At 37.5% G+C, this 14,296-nt stretch overlaps 1 non-coding gene across 1 annotated transcript; it reads left to right on the top strand.

The window, feature by feature from the left end:
* Positions 1-13,181: 13,181 nt before the first annotated feature.
* LOC132538456 (U6 spliceosomal RNA) lies at positions 13,182-13,283 on the top strand. Its single transcript, XR_009549821.1, has one exon. It is a non-coding gene; the product is annotated as a U6 spliceosomal RNA (small nuclear RNA).
* The last annotated feature ends 1,013 nt before the right edge of the window (positions 13,284-14,296 follow it).

Genomic DNA, 14,296 nt, shown 5'->3' with positions numbered 1-14,296 from the left:
ATGTATATGCATATCTGCTGAAAAATAAATCCATTCTAGGCCACAAGGAAAGCTCAATGCATCAGACCCCAGGTCTCACCTGCTTGAGAATCCTAATTTGATCTCTCACACCACCATAAACTAGAGTTAATCTGTGCTACAGATTCCCTCTCATAAAAAAAACATAAGAAGATAACTAAGTCCATTCTTATCTAAAATATGTCATGGAGATCATAAAATAGCTCATGAAGTAGAGTATATTCCTTACAAAGTACGAAGCCCTGGATTTGAGCTTTAGTACTACATGGGAACACCATGCACACAGCACCATGAGTGATGAAGAGGTGCTGGGGTCTCTCTATCTCTCTCTCTCTCTCTCTTTCTCTCTCTATCTCTCTTTCTAAAGTGAAGAATGAAAAGGGGGGTGGATTGTGGTGCACTCATTTAAGTGCACATATTACCAAGTGCAAAGACCCAGATTCAAGCACCAGCTCCCCACCTTCAGAGGATCATTCTCTCCCTCTATCATTTTTTCCCTCTACCTCCCCCATTCTTTCTCAATTTCTCTGTCTTATCTTAAAAAAAAAAAAAAAAAGCACACTACCCCAAAGATGTCTTAGGAGGAAAAATTCAAGAATTTGACTGTGTTCTGTGGAAACACACAGTCACTTGTGTAATTTTGGCAACAGTCCCTAGATCTGTTGTTTGCAGGAGGCAAGATCACTCAGCCAAAGGACCTCTGGGGTCCCAAGGCTGGCAAGACAATAGGTTTTTGCTCCAACACAGCTAGCACTTCTTCAGGGATATGCTTCCTATCTACCATTATTTCATAGGCATATTCAGAGAACTACTCATCTGTCATGCACAGGTAACCTTTATGGCCAGAGTCTTCACCCTATGAGTTCTCCACTCTCTGCTTTTCAAATGCACCTTCCTGATCATCCTTCTCTGAGAAAGGAGTGAAGAGGTCAAGGTGTGGGTCACAAGTGACCCACCAAAAGTCAACCTTTCAGCCTTCTTCAAGGAGACACCAAAATAGTAGTGGATTCATAGTGTCAGCACTGAGCCCAAGCAATAGCCCTGGTGGCAATAATAATAATAACAGAAATGAGAAACCAAGAGACATTAGTCAGTGATAGTATTGCACATTTGTAAGACAGCATTTATTTCCAAGAGTCAAGAGATTTATGCTGAGTCAGAGTGCTAAAAACCAGTTTCCTGGGCACCAAAGTAAAAACCCTGTGGTGAGGGGTAGACATGCAGCTTCCTGGGCCAGTGGGGGGTGGGGTTGGGAGGGTGGAATAGGTCACAGTCTTTTGGTGGTGGGAATGGTGTTTATGTACACTCCTAGTAAAATGCAGACATGTAAATCACTAGTTAGCTAATATGAAAGGGGGAAAATTAATTGTATGTCTCGAAGTTTTTAAAACACAGACTGAGCCTTTTTAATATATAGGCTGTGTATTTGATATGCGGACTCTCTCAAAAGCCTAGACCAAGTAGATCAGAAGCAACCAATGGCATAGCTACATACAAGACACTGGGTATTATACAGCAAACTCTAACAAAAGGACTTTTCAAAGTTAACCCAATTACCAAATAATGTGATGATAACATTAACTATCCATTGACTTTTTGAACCCTAAGACAGCAGGAACCTCACATCTCCACTAGAGAACCTATATTTCCCCCAGTCCTGGAACCTTAGGATAGGGCCCCCTTTCCAGCATGCCTCTCCCAATCCATATCAAATAATATTGCATCTGCCAATCGAAACCTAATCAACGCAAAGATTGCCACCTCAACATGCTTCACCTCAGACTGTGTCCAGAGACTAAAGGTGTGGAATGACAACCCTTCAGCTTCATTACTCGGGTGAGACCTTTCCTTTCATAGTATTCTCTAATTCCATCCCAGGTGGTTCACTTTCTAACAAAGTCCCAAAACCTAGATATAGACTAGGTTCTGTGAGAGAAAGCATATGTTCACACTTATCCATAAACTAGTGCAAAATATATACCTGAAAGCAGAAGTACACTAGTGAGTACCCTCCTAACACTTCCTCTCCACTATTCCAAGCTTTGGGTCCATGATTGCTCAACAATTTGTTTGGCTTTGTATGTTAACTCTCTTTTCAGCCACCAGGTTCCAGATGCCATCAGGGTGCCGGCCAGGCTTCCCTGGACTGAAGACCCCACCAATGTGTCCTGGAGCTCAGCTTCCCCAGAGACACACCTTACTAGGGAAAGAGAGAGGCAGACTGGGAGTATGGACCTACCAGTCAACGTCCATGTTCAGCAGGGAAGCAATTACAGAAGCCAGACCTTCTACCTTCTGCAACCCACCACGACCCTGGGTCCATACTCTCAGAGAGATAGAGAATGGGAAAGCTATCAGGGGAGGGGATGGGATGTGGAGTTGTACCCCTCCTACCCTATGGTTTTGTTAATTTATCCTTTCTTAAATAAAAAATAAATTTTAAAAAAAAACCAGTTCCCCTTTGTCTTTGAGTTTGCCTCAGTTATCCATGATCTCTGTTATTATGTGCATTTTTTAAATCAATTTATTGATTTTGAGAGGAAAAAGAAAGAGATAGACCATATATTTAGTGCAGAGAACCAAACCCAGTGCCTCATGCAGGCAAGCCCTGCACTGTCCTCTCTGAGATGCTTCCTGGCTGCAGGAACTACTTTTTATGTCATCCAGATGCCCAGTACATTTTCTTTTTTTTTTTTAACTTTTTATTTAAGAAAGGATTAACGAACAAAACCATAAGGTAGGAGGGGTACAACTCCACACAATTCCCACCACCCAATCTCCTTAACCCATCCCCTCCCATGATAGCTTTCCTATTCTCTGGCCCTCTGGGAGCATGGACCCAGGGTCATTGAGGGTTGCAGAAGGTAGAAGGTCTGGCTTCTGTAATTGCTTCCCCGCTGAACATGGCGTTGACTGGTAGGTCCATACTCCCAGTCTGCCTCTCTCTTTCCCTAGTAAGGTGTGTCTCTAGGGAAGCTGAGCTCCAGGACACATTGGTGGGGTCTTCAATCCAGGGAAGCTTGGCCAGCATCCTGGTGGCATCTGGAAATCTGGTGATTGAAAAGAGAGTTAACATACGAAGCCAAACAAATTGTTGAGCAATCATGGATCCCAAGCTTGGAATAGTAGAGAGGAAGTGTTAAGGAGGTACTCACTGCAAACTCTAGTGTACTTCTGCTTTCAGGTATATATTTTGCAGTAGTTTATGGATACGTGTGAACATAAGCTCTCTCTCACAGAAACTGGTGTATATCTAGGTTATGGGACTTTGTTAGAAGGTGAACCACCTGAGATGAAATTAGAGTGTACTATAAAAGGAAAGGTCTCACCCGAGTAATGAAGCTGAAGGGTTGTCATTCCACACGTGAAGTCTCTGGACACAGTCTGAGGTGAAGCATGTTGAGGTGGCAATCGTTGCGTTGGTTAGGTTGTGATTGGTGGATGCCCAGTACATTTTCAAGTATCAAATAGTAATAATTTGCAAGCAAATTATAACAAGTAATCATTTTCCAGTTGCCACATTATTGTGTGTATACATGCTATCACCAATCCAATGATTCAAAAAACTGTATTCATTGACATGATTACCACAACTGATGAAAAGGTGATACACCAAGATAAAGGAGCAACCTAGCAGGCAAAAGGTGAGAGCCATTGACATGGAGTGGTATCTCACTGACACAAAGATGAGGGCAACAGGAGGAGTGACTGATTTTGCCATATAAGCAGACATGTGAAAAGGCAAGAACAGGTAAATACCTGGCTGTGTGACAGGCCTCCGCTAAACAAAAAATTGGCAACAGAACTTTATAGTAGACCTGAGAAATATGATAAGAGTTTCAGCATCAAACTAAACCAGGCTTTTGACAACTTTTGAAATCCACCCATGACCTTTTTAAGTGAAAACTTCCAAGGGCCTCTTTCAGGAGAATTTATCCACTCCTCACTGACTGCAGAAATTTGCAAATACCCCTCAGTTACCACCTGCCTCCACTAGCATGCCAGTCCTTCACTGGAAACTCTGTTTTATGCGCTTTTGTGCTCTTCTTTTACTGTTAAGTGACAGATATGCCAATGTGGGTGCCACGGGAACAATGTTAAATTGTGATTATATGAAGTCGCTTTGAGTTGTAAAGTGAAGCCTGTCACATAAAAGTGACAATTATCACAGTTGAAATCAAACATGGTAAAATACACAGTTACAGGGCTAGGAAAATAGTTCCTTTGTATAGTGTACTTGCTTTGCCAAGTGCACTACCTGCATTTGAGCCCCGCCCCCAATGTACTGAAAGAAGCTCCAGTGCTGTAGTCTCTTCCTCTTTCTCTCTTTCTTCCTTGACCTCCCTCTTTGTTCTCTTTGTTGCTCACTTCTCTCTCTCTCTCCTCTCTCTCTCCATATATATATATAATTATATACATATATATAATTCTCAAGCTCTGTATTGTAACACTTTACTAAAAACTCTAGGGAATATGAACTACCTTTACATAATACCTTGGAATAGTTTAATGTGTATTTCTAAACTTCTTAGCATTTTATATAGATTAGAGAAGTCTGTGATATATCCTAGAAAAATGCAGATGGAGTGAGAATTGAAAACAAGAATAAATAAAGAGGTTTACAACTAAAAACTTCTACACATCAAAAGTAAACTACTTAAGAATAACCAGGCAACCCAGTGAATGAGAGAAGATACTTGCACATCACAGATGAGACAAGCAACAGATATCAAACATCTGTATAGAATTGGTACAGATCAACAAATGAAGCAAAAATAACCCAATAAAAAAGTGGGCCAAAGAACTAAACAGACAGTTTTTTTCTTCTTCTTCTTCCTCCTCTTCTTCCTCTTCCATTTCTTCTTCTTCTTCTGCATTTTTTTTGTGTGTGTGATTTGTTATTTTTATTTCAAGCTTTTCCTTTTTCTAATTTGTATTTATAAAAAGGAAACAATGGCAAAAACCACAGGATAAGAGGAGTACAACTCCACACAATTCCCACCACCAGAAATTTGTATCCCATCCCCTCCCCTGATAACTTTCCTATTCTTTATCCCTCTGGGAGTATGGACCCAGGGTAATTATGGGGTGCAGAAGGTGGAAGGTCTGGCTTCTGTAATTGCCTCCCCACTGAACATGGGTTTTGGCAGGTCGATCCATACTCCTAGTCTGCCTCTCTCTTTCCCTAGTGGGGTGGGGCTCTGTGGAAGCGGTACTCCAGGACACATTGGTGGGGTCATCTTTCCAGGGAAGTCCAGTTGGCATCAGGGTAGCATGTGGAATCTGGTGGCTGAAAGAAGAGTTAACATATAAAGCCAAACAAATTGTTGATTAATCATGACCCTAAAGACTGGAATATTGTAGATAAAGGTTTGGGGTTCTCCGTTTTGTAGATAGCTAGTAGGCCTGTTTTAATTATATTCCAAAGAGCTCATGATTGTATTAGTTAGTTTTTCTTTTTTTCTTTGAGCCTGACATCTATTTGCAGGTAGATCCAAGTTATTGTCTGTGGAGATGATGTCATGGCAGGGAAAAGGGCTAGAAAGCTGGATCAGGGAAGAGAGTAGCTCCCAAATATGGGAAAGGTGTATAAATATTGTTGACTATACACCCCATTGATTTGATCTAATCTGGGGCTCATATTCACCTTAGGAGCCTATGTAATCTCTGCATCCCTATAGGTCTGTACAGACAGTTTTCTAAAGAAGAGATACACATGGCCCACAGACACATGAAGAAATGCTCCATTTCACTTATCACTAGAGAAATGCAACTTAAAACTATTCTGAGATACCATCTCATACCTAAGAGAATGACTTACATCAACAAAGCAGGAAATGACAGGTTTTGGAAAGGTTGTGGAGAAATGGGAAGTCTGCTTCAGTGCTGGTTGCAATGCAAACTTGAACAACCCCTTTGGAAGACTGTATAGAGAATCTTTAAACAAATGAAAATGGAAGTACCTTGCGATCCAGCAATACCACCCAGTCTTGGGCATTTATCCAATGGGCATTCAAAGGGATATATATACCTGTATGTTCAAAGCTACATTATTCACAATAGCCAAAGAGTGGAAGCAGCCTAGATGCCCATCATCAGATGACTGGTTAAAGAAGTTATGGGGTATATATTTCATAGAATACTACTCTGCAATAAAAAAGGTAATAGTGTGTCCTTTGGGACAAAATGGAACTGGAGGTGATTATGCTTAGCAAAATAAGGAAAGAAAAGGAAGTCAACAACCAGATGGTTTCACTCATATGTAGAATATAGAAATCTGATGTACATGAACTTGCCAAAACCAGAAAAAAATCCAAACAAAACAGATGCAAGCAAACTGTAAGACTTATAAGAAATATGGCAGTTGTCTCTGGGAATTCAAAACTTTGGTAGTGGTTGTGGTATGGAGCTATTCATTGTAATCTTACAATCTTGTAACAAACTATTAATAACAAATATTAGAAAAAGAAAGAGATGGAGAGAAAGAATGATCATAATGCATAAATATGAAACAAAGAAACAAAATGAAATTTAGATTGAGTGACAGGTAAATAAGTCAGTAAATTTCAGAGAAGTATATGATGACAGCTGATCTAAACAGTAGAGTAAGAGAACAAGCAAGATGGTCCACCAGGGAGAGTATCTGATTTTTCTTTTTCTTTCTTTCTTTCTTTTTTTTTTTTTTTGGGGGGGGGACCCTGATTTTAGCCCAGCGCAGAATAGCCTGGGAGGAATTTTGTTTTGGTGTTATATGTGTTTCTCTCTCTCCCTCTACCTCTTCGTCTATCTTTTTCCACCTGGGAAAAAAAAAAAAAAAAGGAGGAAGAAAGAAATGTCTCAGAGAGATAAGGTCCTAAGGACAACAACAAAAAAGGGGGCCAGAGTCTAAGATAAACATGTGGATGTACCCCAAGCTGAGATTATTTTGCTTTATTGACTTAATATTTCCAAACAAGTAGACCAAATACAAATGTATCACTCTATTCAACAAATTCTTGCCAACACTCAGTCTCATTGCACACATGTTTACACTCAGTAGAGAAATTTGAGAATTTTCATCAGGATACACAAAAATTGAGTCTGGAAGTCTGTGGTCTAACAAATCCTCCTACTCAAAACCTTTTTTTTTTTTTTTCTTTTTTTTTTGCTAAAAAGCTTGCTCAAGCTAGTATGAAAGAACTAGAACTTGGAGGTTTCAGAGACAACGACACATATCTGTGGCGCAAATCAAGCCACCTTTCTAACTACAACAAATTGACAGAGACTAGATTTATATGCTTACTTGATCTAGTATACCCAAAAGGAGGAATCTTTTCAATAAATATACCTTTAAGTTCATACATTTTTGTTTGTTTTCTTGAGGATTGCATGTAGTTGGGTATTTGTTTCTATCAATGGAAATTCTCCCCCTTGAATTTACATTTAAGCTGTAATTGCATTTTAATTTATAATTTTAAGTCTCCTATTTACACAATGAAAGTCATTGATCACTTACTATATTTAAAGTATTTTACTTAGTACAGAGTATAAAATGATGAAAAAAGCAAAGTCCCTGCCCCAAATGAACTTAAAGTGAGCAGTTATCTTTGGAAACAGACCATCACAGAAGCAAACACATACTTCCAATCCAACAAAAATATTTAGGTTGTTACTTGGTTTAATTTGTTACATTTATTAAGTGATCTGACCAAGCAGAATGAATGAGATATACATATACGTTATTACACTTTCCCAAAATTGAAGTGAAGCAAGAATACAAGTAACTAGTCTCATTCTTGTCAATTTAACTGCAAAATGATGGAAGTATAAAAAAATAGAAAAATAAGCTTAGATTAAAAATAATTATAATAACCTATGACTTTTCGATAACTGCTGTCATCCCTATTCATTAGCCATGTATACTGTATCTTGAATTGATCATTCTTTCCTGCCTGAGTAAAGAAGCTGCTAATACACTTTCATTGTACCTTCACCAATGTACCATGATGAAGTCCGCTTTCTTTCTTTGTTTTTCTTTTCTTTTTTCTTCTTTTATTTTTTTTAATCTCTGGAATTTCACCTCTCAGAGATGACAGATGAAGTTTTTAGCTAGAAAGAGAAGCAGTAATACAGGAAAGACTACAGCACCAAGCTTCCCATAGTGAAGTGAAAATTGGTTTAAGTTTCCATTTTTAAAAATGTGAATGAAAAGAAGGAGGGAAGGGAGGGAGAGGGGAAAGGAGGGAGGGAAAGAAAAAATAGAAAAGAAAAGAAAATGAAAGGAAAGAAAAAGGGAAAAAAGAAATTCAGGCTTATGACTAAAACAGAGTGAAACTACATAGGTGTTTATGAATTTTTTTATTGCATCAGTCTGATTTATTTACTATACATTCTTCTGAGTTACTTCCTTATGATTATTGCATATAATTATGTAATTATAATATTAGGTCATAAACAAAACGCAACTAATAAATCTGTAACAGATGTAGGTAACCCTAGGCCATAACAAAAATGGAAAGAGTGTATCCTAAAAGGTTCCATTGTACTTTATAGTTAATTCACTTTCTTGTTTATCTGTCTATCTATCTGTCTGTCTATCTATCTATCTATCTATCTATCTATCTATCTATACCACTTGGATAGGGGTGCTTCATCACTCCAGGCTGACGTTTCTCAGATAGAAAAGAGCATCAGAGGGACAGAGGGAAAGATACCACAGCACTGAAGGTTTTTCTATTGCAGTGGGGATCAGGTCCGAAGCTGAGTGGTACTGCTGACATAGCAGATACCCTACCAGATAAGCTATCTGCTCAGTCCTGGTCCTGGTCACTCTGTCTTCTTGCCTTATGTTAGACATTCTAAACTTTCATGTCTTTTTTAGGTGCCCCACCTATTAGTTACCAGTTATCTTCCTACCCTGCCTGTACATTTATAGACTCAATTTCCAGAAATTTGACCTTTCCTTCCATTTGATCTGCTACTATTTTTTTTTTTTTTGGTAAAAATTAGTGATTGTTTCTTTACAGAAAAACTATAATTTTCTACCTCTTCCCCTGGCTACAGCCGTGCCTTTCCTAATCTCCTGACCCCTAACCTAGAACATATCCATACGCTCTCATTGTGCTTCCTGCACTGGTCAGTGGTAAACCATGCTTGAGTGCACATGTTACCATGCTCAAGGATCCTGGTTCAACACCCTGGTTCCTACATGTACAGGGAAAACGACTGGTAAAGCAGTGCTGCAGGTGACTCTCTTCCTCCTTTCCTTTCTATCTTCTCTTCTCCCCTGATTTCCCTATGTCTCTATAAAATTAACAGATAAATAAAATAAAATATTAAAAAAGGAGAATCACTATAATTATACTTTCATGTGTTGGTAACTCTAGATCCATAGCACCATTCTTGATTTATGTCCAAAATTACACACACACACACACACAAAATTCAACTACTTCCTGGATACCTCCAAATGTACTTTCAACAAAGCAAATAAAATCAATATGTCTAAAATTGTATTTTTAAACTTTTCTCCTTTTCCCCACCTCCTTCACTAAGCTATGGGAGCACAACAAGTAGTGCTGTTCATTGTATATGTATTCGTCAGTCCCTCCACACATGTACAACTGATTGTCAACTTACAGTGTTACTATACCCCCAAAGTCCCAAAGAGCTCCTGAGTTTATCTTCCTGTTTATAATCCTAGTGATAATTTTTAATTTGTTTTTAATAATGATTATAACTACACTATATATTGTCTGCAAGGTTACTGCTGGAATCTATGCAAGCACTATGAATGCACTGTTGTTGGAAGCCACATTTTCCATATATTTTTCTAATTGGATAGGACACAGAGAAACTGAAAGAAGAGAGGAAGATAGAGAGAGGGAGAGAAAGACAGACACCTGCAGACCTGCTTCACCACTTGTAAAGTGACCCCCCTATAGATGGAGAGTCAGGGGCTTGAACCAAAATCCTTACGCCAGTCCTTGCACTTCTTACTATGTACACCACCACCCAGCTCCCAGTTATATTTTTGAAACATACATACATAATTCTGTATGAAAGCATAGGAGTGTTCCAGTAAATATCACTAGTCAACATGTTCATCATCTAAATAAACGACATAACACTTAGAATTAAAATTGATAGTAAACTAACACTAGGATAGTCCAGGTATATGGGAATAAGTGCAAAGTCAGTGGCATTGCACAGAAAAAAATGTTCAATATATCTGTTAAATACCAACCTTGTTTCAACTAATATATTAGGTGCTTCAGATAGAAAACTAATTCATGAGAAGAAATAAAGTTGGGGTCATCTACCCAGGAAGTTCAGGATGAAATAGTAGTAGTATTCACAAGTTGGTGACAGATTACTGGGGTTGGGAGTTGGAATTGGGGGTGGAATGGGCCAATGGCAACCTGAGAAAGCTACATCAGATTTAAAGACCAATGAAATAATAATAATGTCAAAAAAATAAAGTTGAAATGTAAGTATTTGGTATTTTAATTAGAACACAAGTTGAAACATTTTAAGGTAGAAGAAAAAGCAGGAGTGAAAGAAAAACAGTTTCACAAATAATAATAAAGATGATATAGAAAAAGGATCACTTTCTCAAAATACAGTAACAGAATTAAAGTTTATATTGGAAAATGTAAGTAATGGTATTGACATTGTGAAAAGTCAGATGATGCTAGAAATATTCTGCCAAAACACTACAGAAAAATAAAAACGCTACCAGGAGAAGTAACAAAGATGTAAACAAGTAATAATAGTGAATGCAGAACATCTTTTAAAGCACTTTACACTTATTCTATCCACTTATTTCTCTCAACAATCCATCTTCATAATTAAAGATAAGGAAACTGACAAGAAAATGGTTAGTCTAAGTTTGTAAAACTAGTAGTTAGAATTATAACTGAGATCAAGTTTTCTGTTAGTCTCTAAACTATAATGTCTGTCCATCACCAATGAACATCTAGGATGGGGGAGATAGCATCATGCTTATTCAAAAAGACTTCATGCCTGTGGCTTCAGAGTCTCAGGTTCAACCTTCCACCCACCCCCCAACACACACCATACACCACCATAAGTCAAAGTTGAGCAGTATTCTAGTTTCTTTCTTTTTTTTTTTTTGGCATGGCTAGAAAGTAATACAATAGCAAGGAGCCAGATGGTGGTACAGTTAAGCCTACAGGGTACTAAGTTCAAGGACCAGAGCAAGGATTCAATATCTGCTCCCCAGCAGCAGGGGGACACTTCACCAGCAGGGAGGTAGGTCTGCAGGTGTCTTTCTCTCTCTCTCTCTCCCTCTCTATCTATCCCCCTCCTCAATTTCTATGTATTCTATAAAAAAAAAAAAAAAAAAGGAAAAAATGGCCACCAGGAGCCATGGATTTCTAGCACTTGCATGGATCCCCAGTGATAACCTTGCAGGCAAAAAAAGAAAGAAATGCAAAAAAGAAAAAAACAACAGCTATTTTACAATATTTAGCAAAAAAAAAAAGTTGAATGAAAAGTGGGTGTCCCAAAAATTTAATATTCAGCCAAGTTTTATTCATCTGTGAAGATAAATGATATCATTCAAAGATAGTATAAAACAATTAAAAATAATAATAAAAGCATACCAAATAAATGTTTGCCTTGTACCCCCAGAAAGAGTTTTGGTCCATACTCCTAGAAGGGTAAATGATAAGAGAAGATGACTGAGGGCTCTGAACCCCATTTCCACTAGGGTCAGAAGCATCTGTCACCAGCAATCTCATTTTTATACTATCACTGAAAAGAACACAAATCTGGAAAACACCAGAGGAAGCCAGGCACGTTTCTCTTACATGAGAGAAAAGAGGGGGGAGAAGGACACTTAGAAGCAGCAAAAAGTATAGGTGTGACGTAGAAAGGAAGTGAAGAGGGAGTCGGGTGGTAGCTCAGTGGGTTAATTACACAAAGGACTGACTTAAGGATCCCAGTTCAAGCCCCCGGTTCCCCACCAGCAGGGTTGTCGCTTTACAGGTGGTGAAGCAGGTCAGGTATCTTTCTCTCCCCCTCTCTGTCTTCCCCTCCTCTCTCCATTTCTCTCTGTCCTATCTAATAATGACAACACCAATAACAACAACAATAACTATAACAACAACAACAAAAATAACAAGAGCAACAAAAGGGAAAATAAATAAATAAATACTTTTTAAAAATTAAAAGAAAGGAAGTGAAGGCAGGACCTTAGGTAACATGGCTAAATGGGGATGGGGGGAGTAACTCAAGAGAATTACTTCAGTGTTCAGTAGAGGGGATGGGACACAAAATTGTGGTGGTGGGAACAATGTGGAATGATACCACATTATTTTAAAATTTTGTAAATCAATATTAAATCACTAGTAAAAATATATTAAAAATAAATAAATATTTGATTGTAGAGTTAAATGGAAAATGATGTTATAAATCAACAGGAATCTTTTTGTGAAAAGTATACCTTTATAATACATTCACAGAAAAAATATATATATATATATATAATTTTTACTTATAAAAAGAAAACACTGACAAGAAGCATAAGATAAGAGGGGTACAACTCCACACAGTTCCCACCACCAGAACTCCATATCCCATCCCAGGGAAGCCCTGATAGCTTTCCTATTCTTATCCCTCTGGGAGTATGGACCCAGGGTCATTATGGGGTGCAGAAAGTGGAAGGTCTGGCTTCTTACAGGAAATATCTTAAGGGTTATATATTAAAATGCTAGTGTATATGAACTTTTTACTTATGGTTTTTATATAGTTTTATATTTTATAGTTTGCAATTGTCTGTGTCATAAAAGGATGAGAGTTAAGATTTAAGAAAAACTTTCTAGCAACAAAGAGATGAGACAGAAATAGGAACTTAATACTAAAATTAATGATTAGTATTAAACTCTATTAATCACATAATAAAACCGAAATACTCAATAATAGACATAGTAAGAAACTACAAGAAAAAATGCAATCAGTTGATAATAATAATGTATTAAAACTGATATTTTAAAATACGTGTCAGAGACTCAGAAAAATAGCTCATTTGGATAATGTGCTGCTCTGTTCTGTGCTTGGTCCAGGTTGGAGTCTCACACCATTGAAGGAAGCTTCAGTGCTGCAGTCTTTTCATCCTCTCTCTGCTGCTCTGTTGCTAACTAAAGAAAAAAATAACACACTCACTTTGGCAGCACATACAATAAAATTGGAATGATACAGAGACAATTAGCATCACCACTGTGCAAGGTGACATGCAAATTCATGGAGCATTCCATGATTTAAAAAAATGTGTATATATAAATTTAAAAGTAAAGAAAGCAAAAAAGGTTTAAAAAGTTACCTTGGAAAATTAAAGAGAGTAAAATACTCCCATGTGACCCATCAGATGTGTGGGTCTAAAAATATAAAGAATGAATAAAAGTAGGCATTCCTATAAGAAATAGTTATAATGACCAGTAAACATGAAAAACTATCTTCTTTAATTAAGGAATTATAAATTAACACAACAACAGAACACTTTTGCATTATGAACTTAGAACAAATTAAAGACTTAATGTTCCCAAGTCCTGTCTAAATACTACTTGGCATTGAAAATTCTATATTGAAGTTTATTAATCCAGTCTAAGGATAATTTTCCTTGGTCCATAAAAACTTCCTTATTCCACACCTAATCTTACTCTTTTCTCATTCATGCCAAATTATGAATTGGTCACAGGCTGACCCAATAGTCTGCAATCAAGGAAGGGGAAGGGTATTTTCTCTGTAAAATGCTAATTGGTTCACAGACAAATCAATGTCTGCCTTGGCTCTTCATTCATTCCACATTCTAACTATACCCCTAATGAAATAAAAGGAGCAAAACAACACTGTCAACAAATCAAGAACTTTCTAAAAAGAACCAGTAGCAATTGGAATGTACTAAACATAACTTTCTTAGATTTGACTCCCTCTAGAGTATGTTGGAGGAAAGACTTGATCCAGTGAAGTCTGTTTTCAGCATACATCTTAGATTTTGGAAAGTACTAGTCTTCTCTCTCCCTCATAAAATCTACAAATTCTTTTTCATAAAAGCAAATGAAAAGATTGAAATGCTTCTGTTTAGTTTATTACTGATTTATATCTCAAGTTCATTCACTTAACTGCTACCAGGACCAGTGATGCCTGAGCTCATTAAATGCAGGTTTTGTGATTTAAGTACTAAAATTCTGGATTCACAATGATAGAGTTGAAGTTAGGCAGGTAGTATTTCTTTTTAAAGAATTAGCATTTAATAAGAGCTATCAGAGCAAATAAA

Source organism: Erinaceus europaeus, chromosome 4 (genome assembly GCF_950295315.1).
Source record: "Erinaceus europaeus chromosome 4, mEriEur2.1, whole genome shotgun sequence".
NCBI lineage: Eukaryota > Metazoa > Chordata > Mammalia > Eulipotyphla > Erinaceidae > Erinaceus > Erinaceus europaeus.
This window is presented reverse-complemented; position numbering and strand designations above follow the sequence as displayed.